Genomic DNA, 20,836 nt, shown 5'->3' on the forward strand with positions numbered 1-20,836 from the left:
TGGAAATATGTCACAGGTCATATTTTTACATTTCTCATGATGGGAGAGTTCATTTTACACAGCCTAGATCTCACAGAGTTGCGGTAACTCAAAGAGAGTCCAACTCAGTTAAACAATAAAGCCCCACTTAACTCTCATGTTCATGTATTTGTTCCTTCCATATTGTTTTGTTGGGAGCTGGTGATCCAAAGATGAGTAATGAATAGTCTTTGATCTCTAGCTCATGACAAAGATGAAGAAGAAACATATGCAGTCAAAATAAAATGTGCAAAGCTATGGAAGAAGAATGTCTAAAAGCCAATGGGGGCACCAAGACAGGAATGTAAGTGTAGGAGCAAATGGCTATTACTTTACATTATGAAATTATTAATGGCTTTTAGAAATAGTATAATAATAATCTAAGAGGATATAGAATTGTAAAAAAATACTCTTCATAACTTTACAATGAATATTTTCTATTTAACACACAAACTAGTTGATGTTATAATATGTTACTATCTTTATACTTAAGGTACATCTTCCAACCAAGGTGGTAAAAAAAGATAAAGTAAAGAAATATAAGATGCTAAAATCTTAAACAACAAAAATAATAATATAATGTTTGAAAACTGAGTACAATAGTCAAGTCCAGAAATATGATAACTTGATACAGACATTACAATTAATTTGTACATAGGTCTAGAAGACTTCTCAATATGAGCAGCATGCAGTAATTATGCTATTTTAGTTATTTGTCTGTGTGTGTATGACTGAGGTAGTGTTTAATAAATCATATACTCTGTGGTATTTTAATAATTTTTATACTATTACAACTTTGAGCTCTTATAATTTTAGTAAATATTTTGTTAACCTTCTAAAACAGGAAAAACAAAAATAAAATGACCTTTCTAATGTGTTAAATAGAATTTACAACAGAAAACAATTTTTTGCAGCATAATAAAATTAATTATCATGTTTAATAATGTGAAAACACCTATAAAACCTTTAAATACAAGATACATGCTCAGAAATGGAAAATCAGATGTTATTTCAAGAAAAATTCAAGACACAAAAACACTGTCTGTGAATCCATGCTCCAACTTTCTAGAAGGAATTTGACAGCATCTTTCTCTTCACACCAATTTTCATTTGCATTTCTGTAGTTAGGATATCTTAGAGACAAGGAGAAATCAATATGGACATCTATCATTTAATAACTTTTAAATGAATATTATTTAAAGCAACTTGGGAAGGAGATGTGGTAAAGAAAAGGATACAAAAAATGTAATTGACACCTTCCTTGCTCTTGCGATGCTTTGACCACATAATGTAATTGGAAGAAGAGCTACACTTAATCGGCAGAAAAAATATCCCAAGGGTTGCAAAATCAGACATCTCCGTGATGGAAGCAGCTTACATAAAAGCAGCAGGTGTCACACACAAGGAATGGTACAAAATGTAGCAAATCGAGAGTGTGTGTCCATCCTAAATTGTTAACTTTCATTTTTTTTTTATGTTACATTAGCTGAACAAACACATCTGCAGACTTCTTCCAGGGTGTATCTCTGGAGACTATAGCTCTAGTCCCTAATGATTAGACATGGCAACACGTATTCCATGGACAAATGGAGTAGATTTGCCAGGCTTCTGTTTGCATGAGAGGTTTAAAAGACTCTGATAAAGAGCCAATGATAAGGAAAGTTATGGCCTAATAAAAATGCCCAAACTGTAGCCAAAACCAAACAGATCCAAACAGAAACTGATGTACTGATGGGTCTCACTTAGACCTGATTGTTCTCCAGGCCCAGACACTGCCAATGTGCTTTATCCCATGTTTGAATCAACTAACCAATGGAGCCTGATTTGTGTATCGTTCTAAATCCTGATTTGCAAGGAACTGGGAAAAATACCCAAGGTAATTGGTCACTGAAACCATCGCAATCAGAGCTACTATATTTAGAACAAAATATTTAATATTTTATTTAATAATTGCTTAGATAAGCAAGAAAAATACTTGTATGTGGCTATAATGCTTAACATGTGGTTTCTTTTCCAGACTCCCTTCAGAACACGGAGAGGATTTAAGAGAAATTACTCCTATGTGTTTTGCAGTAGTGGAATTTCAGTGTTTTATCACCTGCCCAGAATAAAATACATAAATAAAACACCCAATCATGACTTATAATGTATTGTGTAGCATATTGGCACGGTAAAATTATAAATTATGTTACTAATGTACAATTTCTATGTTGGTAGAACTAATGCTATAGACTCTACACCAATTTTTTTATATTTGTGCAGAATAGGTTCTGCTTTTTGATTTCTGTTTTGGAATGGTTGCTTGGAGCAGATAGTAGAATGTATACCCAAATTCTGTCAAATAAAAGATTGTTTCTGAGAAATTTAATGACAACCTAAAATAAAATTAAGTATGGTCATGGTCTCAAGTAGATCAAAAAGAGTACAGTTTGTTTCTTAACCAATTGGCAAGTCCTTCCTAAGTGCATTAGTTTCCTATTATTGATGTAACAAATTACCAAAATAATAGTGTCTTAAAACAACACAGATGTATTCTCTTACCCTTCTAGAGGTCAGAAGTCTAAAATCAAGGTGTAGCCAGCGTTGTATGCCTTCTGGAGGCTTAAGGGAGAATTTGTTTCTTTGCTTTTTCCAGCTTCCAGCAGCAGCCTGCATTGCTTGGTTTATGGTCTTGTCCTCCACCTTCAAAGCACATCTCTCCTCCTTGTTGTTCCACCTTAACATCTTTCTCTGATTCTGATCCTCTTGCCTCTTTCCTATATGTACTCTTGAGATTATATTTTGTCCACCCAGATAATTCAAGGGAATCTCTCGATCTCAAGATCCTTAACTGAATCATATCGTTTACCATACAAAGTGACTTATTCACAGGTTCTGAACAGTAGGACATGAGCATCTTTGGAGGGCCATTATTCAGTCTACCATCCTAATGCCATAGACAGCGACCTTCTTCACTGTGGTATTTTAGGAATTTGTGAAGTGGATGGCAAATTGCCAATGTTCACCAAGTATTTGTTGAGTGAAGTAAGCCATATCCTTGGGGTGTGATGGTTAGCATCATCACACGTATTGGGAGACAAGAAGAAAAAGAAATTGGGCTGGTAAGAATCTTTCATTATGAGAGTCTACGACATGAAGGAGAGTTGGAATAGGCTGCATCACAGCATCCTAACCAAGCTGGTACTTACTTTCTCATAGTGGGATCGTAGGACACATTGTATGCAGCTAGCTTTAGGACTATGTAAAATAATCATAAATATAGTGAAACAGAGGCACCCTTGGTGGCCCACTCAAACATCTGACTCTTGATGTCTGCTCAGGTCATGATCTCACGGTTCATGAGTTCAAGCCCCATGTCATGCTCTGTGCCGACAGCATGAAACCTGCTTGTGATTCCCTCTTTCTCTCTCTCTCTCTCTATGTCTCTGTCTCTCTCTCTTTGAGTAAACATTTAAAAAATATATATAGTGAAACAGTATAGCTGAAAGTAGGAGCTTGTAACCAACCAATTTTTCCTTTCCTTTCCTTGTTGGAATTTCATTAGTTTTTTGTTTGTTTGTTTGTTTGTTTGTTTGTTTTTAAGTATGGAAGCTTGTAATTATAGGAATATCAGAAAATAGAGTTAGTCTACTCAACCCCCTCAAAAAAAATCCTCCATGATCATTCTTTTTTAACATTGGCTATAAACACATTAAAATAAGATATTTTACAATACATTTTAATTTATGCTTTTTAAATTACCAATAAGTTTGATCTTTATGTGTTCAATTTCAGAATAAAATAAGTATAGATCTTAAACAGCAATGTTAATACTTGATAAGAATGGGAAGCATATTTTCTGGAAGAGAAAAGGGTTTCACAGGCCTGTGGAGATGAAAATTGGTAGTGGATACGATGAACAAATTGTTTCCTGTTAATGAGGAATCGGGGATATGGTTGTTAGCCACGTACTGGCTTGTAAAGTTGAAATAAGCAACCCAGATGGTGCTTTTGTTTTTTGTTTTCTCCACTTGAAGGGAAGGAAAAGAATCTGATAGTTCCCAAAGCCAACAGAGAATTTTTGGAGGGATAATAATACTATAAGATTGTATTTTTCTTTTCACTAAGAATGAAGAGGATCCAGGAATCCCCAAAGTTGTCCCTTGAATGGGCCAACCATCTTAGGTCTACATATTGCTTTCTCCTCCAAATGAGAGGAAGAAAGTTTTAATTAGTGCTCAAAGCTGAGGAAGGCCTTGGGTAGAGCAGCCTTTGTGCTTCTCAAACCATGAAAATATGTCATGCCTATTAGCATAAAGAGCTCTTTTCTGGTCCCATTAATTTCTCATTCCCCTTCTTCCTTGACTTCAGCTGCCTTATGGATTCAGGAGGGGGCTGAGGTCAACTTGTCTCAATATACACTTTCTGAATATGCCAGAAAATATCAAGGAGGCTAGAGATTTGAACCAGAGATTTGAAGAAACTGTTTTTATAGATACATATACCTATGTACTTAGTCTTATGGGGGTAAATGGTGTTAAACTTAAGGATGGCCCAAAATACTGAAAAATGTAGGGCAAAACCAGGGTAGAATTGTGGGAGGGAAAAAAGAGAGATCTCTTGAGCCCTGAGCACATCCTGGACTGTGGGAAGTATCCAGAGGAAGAAGTGAATCATGGGAGTAGGAACCAAAAAAGAAAAAAAAAATGCTACCTTACCATATCATCCTTGTCCCCTAACCTCTGCTGAAGCCCCACCCCTGTATGCCCAGACTCCCAGCTCAGAGGTAACAGGCAGCTGTGATTTTGAACTTTGCTGACTAAACAGCTAGGGCAAATGTGTACTGAGCAAATGTATATTGCAGAAGACAAATGAGGTTAAAAGGATTTTGTGTTGTTTTGTTTTTTCTGTATATAAATACTTGGTAGAAATTGAAGTATGTCATATGCTTGTAATGCCCCAACTCACAGTATCTGAGAGGATCATGCCACATGGGAAAATCTGCAGATAGAAGAGTATATATGCTTTTGGGCTGAACTGCCCTGCTGTTTGCCACCAGTGGGTGTTTGGATACAGCACGGATAGATACCTTTAACCTTTGAAGCCCCGTAATTAGAGAAAAACTGCTATCTTTCTGACTTTTTACCATCAAAAGAAACATGGTATGTAAAGGGAGACAGCATACAGAGGAAAACAGTCCTCGGCCAGAGGTACTTATTTGGAGTGTTGGCCATGGCTACTGGCTCCGTCTCTTTTGAAACACTTGCTGCTGATCTTTTGCTGGAATTAAATGATTGACTCATACAAACCTGGTGACTCTCCAGCATGAACATCTATTTTTGGATGGACTCTGGCTGACAAGGTAAAAAAAAAAAAAAGTGCTTTGCTTAAAAAATAAAGCTCTTCCGTGCCAGCAATTATAATTATCTTCTCTTTACATGAGAAAGTGTCCCTGGAGCGCCTAGGTGGGTCAGTTAAGAATCCAACTTTGGTTCAGGTCATGATCTCACAGTCTGTGAGTTCAAGCCCCAAGTCAGGTTCTGTGCTGACAGCTCGGAGCCTGAAGCCTGCTTCGTCCGGATTCTGTGTCTCCCTCTCTCTCTGCCCCTCCCTTGCTTGAGCTCTGTCTCTGTCTCTTCTCTCAATAAATAAATAAAAAGAAAGAGAGAAAGAAAGAAAGAAAGAAAGAAAGAAAGAAAGAAAGAAAGAAAGAAAGAAAGAAAGAGGCAATGATCCTTTATATCCCACTTTATATCATGATCCAGTGGCTGAAGTAAAACCAGAGCCACTGGCTATTCGAGGACCTCTAATTCAGAGACTCCCTGTAGTCAGGGATCTGTCTCAGAAATGTTTAGTTAAGCTGAAACTACATAATGTATGTTGTAGATTTTCCAGTCTTCAGAATTAGCTATAATTTGTAACTAAGAGTAGTTATCAGAGACATTCAAGTTTTTAAGAAAATATTTCAGGTGCATACTCTGTGTGCAGTTTTACCTTTATGGGAGTTATTTCATTAGGAAGAGTGACATTAAATTTGTCTGTAACATTAGCTGAAGTGATAAATGATAGTACCTCTGCCCTTGAAGGCATTCAGGTCAGCTTCAATTCTGGTTTGTTATGGATGGTAGAAATGCACTAGATTTGCTCCTTGTAGAACAAGGTGAAGTCTGTGAAAATTATTAAAATATCCTGCTGTATTTGTTTTGTTTTTAGTTTCAAGTTTTATTTAAATTTTGGTCAGTTAGCATACAGTATAATTTTAGTTTGAGGTGTAGAATTTACTGACTCATCACTTGCATGCAACACCCAGTGCTCATCACAAGTGTCTTCCTTAATGCCCATCACCCATTTAACCCATCCCCTTACCCACCTTCCCCTCCAGCAACTCTCAGTTTGTTTTCTATCATTAAGAGTCTCTTAGGTCTGCCTCCCTCTCTCTTTTCTCCCTCCTTCCCCTATGTTCATCAGTTTTATTTCTTAAATTCCACATAAGAGTGAAATCATACGGGATTTCCCTGTCTTTATCTGACTTAGTTAGCTTAGCATAATTCAATCTAGCCCCAGATTTCATTCCTTGATATGGCTGAATAATATTCCATTGCATATAGATAGATAGATAGATAGATAGATAATAGATAGATGGATGATAGAGATCATCACTCTTCTTTATTCATCAATCGATGGACATTTGGGCTCTTACCATAATTTGGCTATTGTTGATAATGCTGCTATAAACATATAAACATTGAGGTGCATGTATCCCTTCAAATCAGTATTTTTGTATTCTTTTGGTAAGTACCTCATACTGCAATTGATGGATTGTAGGGTAGTTCTATTTTTAACTTCTTGAGAAACCTCCATACTGTTTTCCAGAGTGGCTGCACCAGTTTTCATTCCCATCAACAGTGTAAGAGGGTTCCCCTTTTTCTCCACATCTTTGTCAACATCTGTTGTTTCCCATGTGGCTATTTTTAGTCATTCTGACAGGTGTGAGATGATATCTCATTGTAGTTTTAACTTGTATTTCCTGCTGTATTTGGATTAATGTCTTCAGCCAGAGGGACAGGTCAGGCCACCTGGCTTTCTAAGGTAGATTCTAAAAGTTAATGGAAATTTTTTAGCTCACTGAATCTGAGACCCCTGGCGGACATGGCTGAAAGCAATACTTCTGGGTAGCCTCACACTACTACTCTGAGTTTTGCTGCTAATAGCCTTGATAAGGGCCGTATAAGACAAACCAGACATATGGGTCCTCACCCCTGTTGGTGACAGCAATCAGAATGGCTAATGGAGTGGCATATAAATGGAAAATCTGATATAAGCCATACCATGAGAAGCAAAGATCAAAACTTCAGAAACAATCTCTTCATGTTTCTTACTTAAATTTTTCAGTGTTTATTTTTTTTTGAGAGAGAGACAGAGCACTAGTGGGGGAGGGGCAGAAAGAGAGGGAAACACAAAATCTGAAGCAGGGTCCAGGTTCTGAGCAGTCAGCATAGAACCTGACATCTGGCTCAAACCCAACAAACCACAAGATCATGATCTGAGCGGAAGTCAGATGCTTAACTGGCTGAGCCATCCAGGCGCCCCATTCACTTCATGTTTCTTTATGTCCAGGGCATTCTGTGTAAAAAATCCTAACAACTTGGATTAAAAGATGTTTGAATAGTAAGGGTGCCTTGCAAATTCGAGACCTGTTGAGATTTACAAGGTTATCTTTCACAGAGCCATTTATTTGTTTGCTTTTAAAAGTATTGTAAACATTTAGGGACCTTCTTTATTCTCCCAGGGAGGACACCCTTATAAGATAAAGACCTCCTCCCTTTCTCAGGAGGGGAAAAGCTGCCTTGCAGTAACTCTCACGCCAGCTCTGAAATCCATAATTTCAGACTTCTTCTCTGGCATGGAGCTCCTCTGCACAAGTTGGGTCCATCTACTCTCATAATGTCACCCCAAGGGGGAAAACAAAGTATAAGGAACAGGCACAGTTATTGCCATAAACAATAATAAATCTGATTTATGTTCCAAAAACTTCATGATTGCTTTCAAGATAAATAAATATAGATGCTAAAACTCTTTATTCAATTATTCTTCCTGCCCACTAAATAATTTATTGATGAGAGGGTCTTGGTAATAAAAAATAAAAAAAATAAAAAAATCCTGAAATTTCTGAGGTCTTAGAGCATACCCTAGATTTGATTTTTTTGCCCTGAGGCCGTTATTACTTTGATAAATTGTTGCTAGCTAGAAATGTTGGAAATGAGAAATAGTTTTATTTTCCAATCCAGTTATTGAAAATATTCTTGACAGTGAGAATTAATTCTTTATCTCGTATTTGTTTTGCAATATCTTATCACTCACCACTAAGAAAAGCCAATTACCACTTCAACATTCTGCCTAAAATTCTTCTTAGTCAGATCCACAGATTCATTGTGTAGATTTTCAGTCTCCTAAGTTACCAAAGGCAACATTTCTATAATTGTTCCATCAGTACATAACATAAGTCACTCCTTCTCCAGTCTGCAATAATTTACTCATTGTACTTGTAATCTTTTTCCACAATTCGGTCCTAAAGTAAATGCTATAATTTTTTGTAATAGAGGTTGGATATTTTCTTCACATTCTTATGAGAGGCTTTAATTTCTTCTCTTTTTTTGGGTTATTTGTTCTTACCCTTTACTTATTTTTCTATTAAGGTGTTCATCATTGTTTTCCTTATTGAGTTATGGTAGCTCCATTTCTCCTCATATGTGTTTGCCTTATAAATGTTGTTTAGAAAATAGTTTTATTTAATTTTTTTTTCAACATTTTTTTAAATTTATTTTGGGACAGAGAGAGACAGAGCATGAACGGGGGAGGGGCAGAGAGAGAGGGAGACACAGAATCGGAAACAGGCTCCAGGCTCCGAGCCATCAGCCCAGAGCCTGACGCGGGGCTCGAACTCACAGACCGCGAGATCGTGACCTGGCTGAAGTCGGACGCTTAACCGACTGCGCCACCTAGGCGCCCCAAAAAATAGTTTTATTTAAAAAAAAAAAAGGGGGGGCGCCTGGGTGGCTCAGTCGGTTGGACGTCCGACTTCGGCTCAGGTCACGATCTCGCGGTCCGTGAGTTCGAGCCCCGCGTCGGGCTCTGGGCTGATGGCTCAGAGCCTGGAGCCTGCTTCCGATTCTGTGTCTCCCTCTCTCTCTGCCCCTCCCCCGTTCATGCTCTGTCTCTCTCTGTCTCAAAAATAAATAAAGGTTAAAAATTAAAAAAAAAAAAAAAGGTATTATCCACAGGTTCAGTAGCAATGACAACCAATAATATTGGTCATTTCTTTAATTAGAAAGTTGATATTTAAACATTATTAACATCCAGAGTTCTTAGTATTTAACATATAAACAGATGCAATAAAAAGTTACATATTTAAAATTAAAAATTAAGAGTACATCCAGTTGTACTCATTACAGAATTTAAAAAGTGAGCTTGTCATATTAGGAAGAATGTTCTTTTTGTGTGTGTGTAAAAACAGAGTTACAAATTTTCTGGTATTGGAGTTTAAAGAAATGACTATCTTACTTACTTTTTGAGTTAGTAGTTTCAGTTAACCAATATTTACATTTAATCATTCAGAGTTTTTCATGCTTATTTGTAGCATATCAGCAACTATTTATTAAATTCCTTGAGAACCCCAAGGAATATTTAATGGCAGTACTACTGAGATAATTAATATAGAAAACCCCGCACATATTTAATGTATGCAATTTGGTGAGTTTGGACATATGCATATATCCCTGATATCAATACTACAACCAAGATAATTAATATGTCCATGAATACTAAAAGTTTCCCTGTGATTCTTTGTTTTTTGTCTTGTATGTGTGTATGTGTGAATATATGTATGTGTGATAAGAACAGGTAACTGGAGATCTACTCTCAGCAAATGTTGAAGTGTACAATAGAGTATTGTTAATTACAAGCATTATGTTGTAGAGCAGATCTCTAGGAGATATTCATCCAGCAATATGGAAACTTTATATCCATTGAAGAACTCCGCTTCTGCACTCCCATACCCAGGCAACTACCATTCTATTCTTTGTTTCTATGGAACTCTGAGAAATATAGATGTACACTATAAGGTACCAGTCCTAAGATATAAACTATCTAGCTTAAAATCAAACTAATATACATGTAGCAATACACAAATAGATGAAAGTGAAATGTTATTATGACAGATCATGTGAACACAGTTAACTAAAGACATGCAGTCATTCTAAAACAATGATTAAATGGTTTAAAAACATGATTTAAAGAGGTTTCAAATGTCGCAATGAATTGCAAAGCTAACAAGTTTGAAAATATGTTCTCTATGCAATAAAGAACATATCCACTGTTCCAAAGCAGTCTATTGCCTATTGGCAAGCAAAACATAATCTCACCTCTAAAATGCTGAAAAAGAAAATATATTAGTTTACTGATATTTTTCTGAAAGTTTAAACACAACAATTAACTTAGTATTATTAAGCTTTTAGAATATATGCCATTATTATTTACAATGTTTTACTTTGTTTTTAAATTAAGAAAACCACAGAGACAATATTAACATATAGACAAAAGTATGAGATACAATATGGATTGCTACTCTTATTCACATATTACAATCATTAAGACAAAGATCATTAGGGCACCTGGGTGGCTCAGTCAGTTGAGCATCTGACTCTTGGTTTCAGCTCAGGTCATGATCTCACAGTTTGTGAGTTCAAGCCCCAGATCAAGCTCTGTAATGACAGTGTGGGAGCCTGCTTGGGATTCTCTCTTTCCTTCTCTCTCTATGCCTCCCTTGTTCACTCTGTTTCTCTCAAAAAAATAAATAAATAAACTTAAAAAATTAAAAATAATTTAAAAAGACAAAGATCATGTATCATAGAAATAAAATGAAAAAAATCTTTCGATATTCACATCTAATTATTTACTCTTCTTTTCTTATATTCCATATGTGAAATTCCTTAAACACAAATAGTAAACTTCTAATTCAATAGATGTGGGGGGGGAGGAAAAATTGAAAACTACTTATAATCAAAAATCTTAGAAAAATAGGGAAAAGACAATTTCCTTATATTAGTTATCTATTGCTGCCTTACAAATTCCCCCCAAACTTCCAACATAAAACAACAAAGATTCATTATCTTATATAGTTTCTGAGGGTCAAGAACCAGAAAGAAGCTCTGCTGGTGATTTTGGCTTAGGGTCTCTCATGAGGCTGGAGTCAAGCTCTTTGCCAATGCCAAAGTCATCTCAAGGCTTAACTGCGGCTGAAGTGTCCTCCTCTGAGATCACTCACAAGGATTTTGGCAGGTCTTATTTCCTTGCTGGGTGTTGGCTGAAGGCCTCAGGTTCTCAACATATGGATCTCTCACAACATAGAAGCTGTCCTCCTCTGGAATAAGAAATCCAATACACAACAAAAGTGACCTTTTATGACATACTCTCTAAGTCACTTCTGCCTTATTCTATCATTTAGAAATGAATCAATAAGCCCATCCCATATTCAAAGAAAGAGAATTATTGAAAAGCACAAGTAAATGTGGATTTGGGGGTGTCAATTTGGAGCAAGTAAATGCATTTTTAATTGTATAAATAATATCTACAAAATATTAGAACAAAATAATATTAAATAATGAATTAAGTGTAGTGTTCTTTCTATGATTTTTAACATATGTGTTGTCTGTGTGACAACTTGACTAGGATAAAAGATGCCCAGATAGAAGGTAAAACAGTATTCTGAGTGTGTCTGTGCGGGTACCTCCAGAAAAGATTAGCATTTGGATAGTAGGCTGAGAAAAAAAAAATCATCTTTATTAATATTAATGGACATAATCCAATCCATTTTGGGGCCTGAATAGAACAAAAATGTGGAGGAAGGGTGAACTTGCTTTCTCTGCTTGAGCTCAGACATTCATCTTCTCCTGCCCTTGGACATCAGAGCTCTTGACCTTAGATTGGTATTTACATCATTGGTCTTCTAATTAGTCGACCTTTGTACTCAAACTAATTACATCATGGGCTTTCTCAGTTCTCCAATTCATACGTGGTATATCCCAGGATTTCTCAGATTCTATAACCATGTAAGCCAATTCGGTAATAAATCTCCTCATATATATCCCATCAGTTCTGGTTCTCTGGAAAACACTGACTAATACAGCCCCTGATATTACAAATGGAATAATAATGCCTTCAATCATCACTTCTACCCAATATTGTACTAGAAGTTCTAAACAGTGAAATGAAGAAAAGTAAAATAAACAAACTAAAAGGCATTAAGAATCAGAAAGAACAAAATAAAGCTGTCATTATATGTAAATAAGACAAACACATCATTGAAAATAACATAAAATAAGTACAAATCTAGAAATTAGACTTTTAAAGATGTGTATCATCTCTACTCTAAAATAATGTATTATAGAAAGACTTTGAAGACATAAATAAATGGAATAATATGCTATGTTCATGAATTACAAAACTAAATATTGTAAAAGTATCAATTATTTCCAAATCTATTTATCTAGTCAATGCAATTCTAGACAAAATATCAGAAGAATTCTTTGCAAAAGTTGACAAGATGAGAGGTGCCTGGGTGGCTCAGTCAGTTAAGTGGCTGACTTCTGATTTGGGCTCAGGTCATGATCTCATAGTTTGTGGAATCGAGCTCTGCAATAGGCTACACGTTAACAGAGTGGAGCCTGCTTAGGATTCTCTCTTTTTCCCTTTCTCTCTGCCCTTCCCCTCTCTCTCTCTCTATCTATCTTAAAATAAATAAACATTTAGAAAATTGATAAGATGAATGTATGATTTAATACATAAGAATAGAAATACAGGTAACTTCAAAGAAAAAACACATGACTGAAAGACCAATCTAATTCTATCAAGACTTATTTAGTGATATAAATTAAGTAGTGTGGTATTTGCACAAAGATAAAAAAATAGATGAAGGTCCCAAAGAGAGAGCCCAGATTCAGTCCTGTCACTTGATTGATTGTAAAAGTGATACTGAAGTACAGTACAGTTGTTCTAGGTAAATTGGATATTCATTTAAAAACAAACTAAAAAACCAGAATCTTGACCCCTATCTCACATCAAAAGACATGTACAAGCTGTTCACAGCAGAATTATTTTTCATTATGAACAAAAATAAAATACATGTTCACAAATCCTAGAACAAATAAGTACATTTCAATATGTGAATAAAGCAGAATGTTATACACAGACACAGCACAAAATTTTAACAAAATAGCATGATGACATTCACAAATATGTTACATGAAAGTAACCAGAAACAAAAGCATATTTAATGCCATTTGCATAAAGTTCAAAATAAAATTAATCTACAGTGTTAGAAATAAGATTGTGGAGAATGGAAAGGAGCTCAAAGAGGATTTCTGGAGTTCAAATATTTTTTATTTGTTTAGTAAAAAGAAATCCTAGATGTTTTTACAAAGCATACTCATTCTACAGTTTTTATTTGTATATGTTTACATATGAATATTATTCTGCAATAAAATTGACAAAATAGACTTCTTTTTTTAAAGGCTAGGAAAAAAAATTATTAATTCAAAGAGAATAATGTATTTTAAAGTTCCTATCTTTTGAGGCAGTCTAAACTTTTACTTAATTTTATATAAAGTTATTGCTGCTAATTATGATTTTAAAAAATCTAAAATATTAATTGGCTTTCATCACTTATGTCATCAGGCAAAATCCATAAATATGAGTTAGTGAATTACATGTGTCATTATGCAGCTTTGAAGGAGCAAAGAAGCAATCCTAAAATAATAAAAAAGGGATGACACCCTGTTGAATTCTTAGTGTTCTTCCATACCTTTTTTTAATATCCTAAAAATCTGCATGCATTTTATAAATTGATTACCATAATATATGAAATATTTAGTTTTGGGATTAGTCTTATGAGAAATTGAGTATAGATAGCAGGAGAGCGTGTTTAAGTAAAGCCAATACTAAAAAACTAAATATACAGAAACAAATATCAAATATCCTTGCACATAATAGAAGAAAGTATAGTATTTGGAAATAGTGGTAATTATGGAAAAAAGCATAGTATTTAGAAATTTTTAGGTTTAGCAAAAATACTGGGAGAGTATTTGGTGGAGCATAGTAAAAAAGACACACAAGAATCCAGACAAATAGGTCTGGTTTGTATCTGGTGAATATTTCTACTTCTTAAGAAGAATCCTGAAAGTTGCACACAAGAAAGCATTTGTAAATGAGTGTAGGGTAGAGAATATGAGGAAAACTAATAAAGTAAAAGCTTAGATTGCAAGTAACTTGTTCTGCAAGTGTCCCACAAGACAAGCAAACATTTTTAATAAATATTAACTTGGTAAACAAGTGATGTTGTGCAATATATGTAGTACATGATGCTGAATGTCACATGCTCACAACTGAGCCCATGGTTCTTTTCTCTCTCTCTCTCTCTTTCCCTCTTTCTCCCTCTGTCTTTTGCTGTGGGATTGTGAGTGATCTTCTCCCATGCTCCAATGCTCGGTCTCAGGCCACGGTGTTTGGCAGAAATCAGTGATTTTTCAGAACATTGGAAGGCGCCCACGACTGGCACTGGTGCATTTGTTGTCACTTCAAAGCACCTATGGACAGTCCTTTGCTTTTCCATACAAAAGTAAGCTTAGGAATGCTTTCCTTCATTCTAGGTCAGGCTGCCCTTTCCTCTGCTGCCTTATTTCCAGTTACATTAAATACAGTATATGACAAGAGTTTATTAATACTGTACTATAGTCAATATCTGTGCAAGGATATACAATGGCTCCCATGCAGAAAAAGATTCCACTGAGCCAACAGGTAGCAGTGATTCCATTAGTGATAGTGAAAATCATCCTACACAATAACCCTCCTCTGTCTTGTTTCCCTCACACCAGCCACGAAGGTTTTCAAAGGTAAGTACAGATTAATTTGTTTGTTTTTCTGAGTTTCCATTATTTCTTCTGGGGAAATTCACTTTATTACACAAGTGCTTGGATTATAAGCATGTTTCTGGAATGAATTATGTTTGCAAACCAAGGTTTTACTGCAGTAACAGAAGCAATAGCAAAGCTTATCCAAAACTAAATCCAGTGAGCAGATGTCCACTTATTTACAAAAAAAAAAATCATTAGATTGTTGAAATGTCTTGAAAAATGACTTATCTAAAATATGGTAGTCATGTGGCTTTAATAGTGGAAATTAGACGGATGTGGGTACAGTTTGGGATGGTGCACAGAGATTCAGCTGGGTCACGATATTGACATGAGATAGCCTGTCGACAGGATGCATTAGTCTAGAGACAACACAGTATTCTTTTTGTCCAAATGGGATGTGGCCTTTGCCAAAATTGCTGTTTCCCTTGTAATCTATTTTATCTCAGAATTGTCTGAATAAAGCTTATGAACATTATCAACCATGCTTTTATGAAGTTATAATTTATCATCCATATAAATAAGTTGATGATATTCAACAATTTGCTATATTAATTAAAAAGCTGAATATCACATAAGGGAAGCTATGTATCAGGGGCTTTTTATATTCAGAGATATAGCATTAAGAACTAGTTTATTCAAACAAAAAGTAGAATCAGACATATAAATTCAGAGAACCAACTGATGATTGCCAGAGAAGAGGAAGATAGGGGGACAGACACAACGGGTGGAGCAAAGTTGGACATACAAGATTCCAATTACAGAATGAATGGAATTAATGGCACAGCAAATGAAATATAGTCAATAATATTGTAAAAGTGTTGTATGGTAACAGATGCAGCTACACTTGTGGTAAGCACAGTGATGTATAAACTTGTGGAATGGAATCACCATGTTGTACACATGACACTTATTTAAAATTGTGTGTCAAACTATACTCAAATTAAAAAATATATATATTTAAGTCAAGTAGCTAATATTCTGTATACAGAATATCCTTATCTACAGAGAACACGTGCAAGAATCCCCAGTAGATCCCTAAAACCACAGTTAGTACTAAACCCTACATATGCTATATTTTTCCTATATTGTGCATATCTACAATAAAGATTAATTTATAAATGAGGCACACTAACAGATCAGCAATAACTAACAATAAAATAGAACAATTATAAAAATATGCTTTAATGAAAGTTATGTGGAGGTAAAAAAAAAGGACTAGTTTATATGTTGAATTAATAATTTTCATCTTTACCTTGGGAATCATGTATTTGCCAAAATTTTATGGTGGATATGTGAAAATAATTTCAATTAAAAATGTAGTTTTTGTTCAATTACACTGGCCAAAGGAGCAGAGTAATAATGTTAACAATTGTTATAAATCTGACTATTTTCTTCAATGAGCTTGACTTCAAATGTACTAGCAAAGTAAGATGCATTCCTTATCCTATAGCCCAAGGCAAAATTCAGGTCACCTGACTGATCTTAAGATTAAATCAGTATATCTACTTACAAGCAACACTGCCAGAACATTGATCTGATAATAAATAATGCAGCTTGTACTTGAAGGCCATGGAAGTTTCCTTTCGCAACATCTCACAAGTACAATTTTCACAGTCCCCTAGGGAACATAATGGGCAAATTGCTCAAGTGAAGAAATAGTCAGTTAAAATGGAGGTAAAATTGAACAGGTATTTCATACATTTTATCAATGTCTTCTTTAATTCAAGACCTAAAAATACTTTTGTGTGGTCTGTGTAATCAGTAAGTTTTCTAAATTATCAGTATCATAAAAGTGCAAGCTACTCCCAAAAGTATGAACACATTATGTATTATTTGGAAGTTGAAAACAAAGGAAATAATAAAAGAGCTCACTTACTGAGCACCTAGAGTGTACAAGTCAAGGGGAAAGGCTTCATATACAATAATTCTTTTAATTCTCATGTAGTAGGCAGAATTCCAAGATAACCTCAGTGACTGGAGTGAGACTTTTGCATATGGTTATATTACATTACATAGTAAATTAATTTTGTAGATGCAGTTAAGGTTCCTAGTCACTTGACTTTGAAGTGATCTAAAGGGAGATTATTCTGAGTGAGCATAACCTATTCAAGTGAATCCTTAAAAAGGCAAGCAGCAATACACACTCTATTGTTGGACTAGGTGAAAACAAGCAGCCATGTTATAAACTACCTAAGGAGAGGAACATGCAGGTAGGAGTTGAGGGTAACTACTAGGAACTGAGTGAACCCCAGCTAACAGGCAATAATAAAAGAGACACCTCAGTCCTACAACCACAAGGAACTCAATTCTGCCAGTAAACTGATTGAAAAGAGGAACCAGAGATCCAAATGATAATCTCAAACCCAGCCCAATACCTTGATTTCAGCTGAGTGAAAAACAAGCAGAGAAACCATTATATGACATTATACCACGATCAAATTTCTGACCCACAGAAACTCTGAGATAACAAACTTGTGTCACTTTAAGACAGTAAATTTGGGGTAATTTGTTGCACAGCATTAAAAATGAATGCATCCCTCAATAGCCTTGCAATGCAAGTGTTATCTTCACTTAGGGCAATAAGAAAACTGAGGTTCAAAGATGTTAAGTGAAAGAGCTGTGGTTAAACCAAAGCTCTAATTTATTTTTTGCATTTTTTTATGTTATTTATTTATACATTTATTTGAGAGAGAGAAAATACAAGTAAGGGAGGGGCAGAAAGAGAGAGAGAGAGAGAGAGAGAGAGAGAGAGAGAGAGAGAGAGAGAGAGAGAGAGAGAATCCTAAGCAGTATCCTCACAGTCAGCACAGAGCCCAATGTGGGGCTCAAATTCTGGAACCCTGAGATCACAATCTGAGCCAAAAGCAACAGTTGAATGCTTAACTGACTGAGCCACCCAGGTGCCTCAAAGCTCTACTTTAAATACATATACACATATATATATCTGTATTACCTCCACTATCACATTATTGAGAAATTAGATCAAAAAATAATGTTTTACTCAAATGTGAGTCACCACATTACCATAATTCTGTAATGTATGAGAAGAACAACAAGATATCCCTGTCTTTCAAGAGATGAGTTTAACATTAGAAAGATTTGAGAAACATGGTAGCCATTGATCTTTTCTTGACCTTCTAACCCTTTTTTGTTTGTTTGTTTTCTTTAGTGTTGAATAACTTTCCATTGTCTGGATGTACCATAATTTATTTATTCATTCACCTAGTGAAGAACGTTGCTTCCAAGTTTTGGCAGTTATGAGAACATCTATTATAAACATCCACGTGCAGGTTTTTCTGTTGACATAGATATCAATTCCTTTCGGTAAATAAATACCAAGTGGCACATTTGCTGGATCGTAGTAACAGGATGTTTAATTTTATAAGAAACCACTAAACTGTCTTCCAAAATAGCAATACCATTTTTGCATTCTCACCAGAAATATTTAAGAGTTTTTATTACTCTGCATCTTCATCACTTTTGCTATCGTCAATGTTCCAGATTTTGGCCATTGTAATAGATGTGTAATGGTATCTTACTGTTGTTTTAATTTATATTTCCCTGATAACATATGATATCATGTTATCCACTCTACTTTTTGTATGCTTGTCATCTATCTTCTTTGGCTAAGTATGTGTTGAGGTCTTTGACCCATTTTTTGATTGGGTTGTTTGTTTTCTTGTTGTTGAGTTTTAGGCATTCTTTGTATATTTCGGATAACAATCATTCATCAGATGTGTCTTTTAAAAATATCTTTTCCCAATCTGTGGCTTGTCTTCTCCTTCTCTTGACACTGTCTTTTGCAGAACATAAATTTTCATTTAATGAAGTCTAGCTTATCAATTAATTTTTTTCTTGAATCATATTTTTGACACTGTAGGCCTCACCATACCCAAAGTCATTTATGTTTTTTCTGTTATATTCTAGGAGCTTTATAGCTTTGTATTTTACATGTAAGCCAATTATCAATTTTGAGTTAATTTTTCTGAAGGGTATAAAGTCTACATTTAGTTTTTTTTGTTTGTTTGTTTTGTTTTGTTTTATTTTTGGCATATGAATGCCTACTTGTTCCAGTGCTATTTGTTGGAGTAATTATCTTTGCTCCATTTTATCACCTTTGGTCCTTTGTCGAAGACCATTTGACTATTTTTATGGAAGTCTATTTCTGAGCTCTCTATTCTGTTTTATTGATCTATTTGTTCTTTCAACAATACCACACTGTCTTGATTACTGTGGCTTTATAGTAAGTCTTGAAGTCAGTTAACATCAGTCCTCCAAATTTGTTCTTCTTTAATATTGCATTGGCTATTCTGGCTCTTTTACCTCTCCATATAACTTAGAATCAGTTTGTCAATATCCATAAAATAACATGCTAGGAGTTTGATTGAGATTGAATTGAATCTATAGATCAAGTTGGAAGAACTGACATCTTGACAATATTGAAAAAGATTTGCATTTTTACATAGAGCATAAGAGAAAAATTTCAATTATAAGGTGATATTTGAACAAAGACATGAAAAACTTAAAGACAAAGGGATAGAAAATAGAATTTCTGGTAAAGTGCAAATGTAAAGGAGGTGAAAAAAATTCTTGTCATACTCATGGAACTTCAAAGAATTCAGTGCGGTTGCAATCCAGGGAACAATGGTGAGGAAAATAGAAACTGAGGTCATGGAAATAATGAAGGTCGATACATTATAGAATTTGAAGGGCATTTTAAGGATGTTGGCTTTTACCTTGAGTGAAATGAGATGTCACTAGAGAGATCTGAGCACAGATGTGACATCATTGGCTGAAAATTTTAAAGGTTCATTCTAGGAGTGGACTGTTGGAAACAGAAGGAATAATTTAGGGAAAGAAAGCAAATTAGGAAACTATTGCTGTATTCCAAGAAAGAAGTAATGGTGGCTCGGGTCAAGATGATACAGGGAGAAGTAGTAAATAATAAAGTTTCAGATTTGGGGGATACCTTAAAGGCGGCATCAATATTAGACAGATTGAACGTGAGACAAAAGAAAGACAAATCTTGGATGGCTCCCAATTGCTTATTCTAAGTAGGTAAAGAGATGAAGTATCCCTTATCTGTGGTAGGTAAAAACGTGGAGGAGCATATTTGACTGTAGAAAATATAAAAATCTCTGGGGGAGATTTGTTAAGTTAGAGATATGTAAGTGGACATCAAAATAGAGATGTCAAGTAGGCACGTGTATATACATCTGAAGTTCAAGAAAAAAGTAGAATTAATTTTTGAGTCATCAGTGCAAAGATGATATTTAAAGCCAAAGACTGGATAGAAACAACAAAAGTCTAAATGAAGAGGGAGACGAGAGTATCTGAGGTCTGAGTCCTATCATGCCCCAAACTGATGAAGCGAAATCAGCAAAGAAAATTGAGAAGGCGCAGCCATTTTGGTAAAGAAATTGATAGTGGTTTCCTAAAAGCCATGTGAAGGTTCAACTTAGTTTACCATTATGCATTGATAGCTGTTGGGCTAGTGAAGCAGGATCACTGAGAGTGAGGCGTGGAGATTCAGAATAAGGTGAGAATGGATGGCAAGTAAAATTAAGGAGCTGTTTTTTAAAACAAAATCATGTCTGTTGTAGTTGGAGTGTATCTTGCCATATACTAGCTCTCTCATCCTTGTCCTTTATATTTAAAACATAATTTTATTCTCCATTATGTGTAATTCTGAATTCTGAAGACTCTATTTCCAAATATTGTGGTTTAAACTCTGTCTCAATTTAGTAATTCAATTATGCCATCCGACCTGCATGTGCTATGGCTTTAAGGCCTAGCATTATTTTGAATCAACTTATCAATCTGCTTGTAATGAAAAGATATGGAAATTTTCATTGATCTTTTTAATGAACTAT

The sequence above is a fragment of the Neofelis nebulosa genome, chromosome 3, assembly GCF_028018385.1.
Source record: "Neofelis nebulosa isolate mNeoNeb1 chromosome 3, mNeoNeb1.pri, whole genome shotgun sequence".
In the NCBI taxonomy this organism is placed as follows: Eukaryota; Metazoa; Chordata; class Mammalia; order Carnivora; family Felidae; genus Neofelis; species Neofelis nebulosa.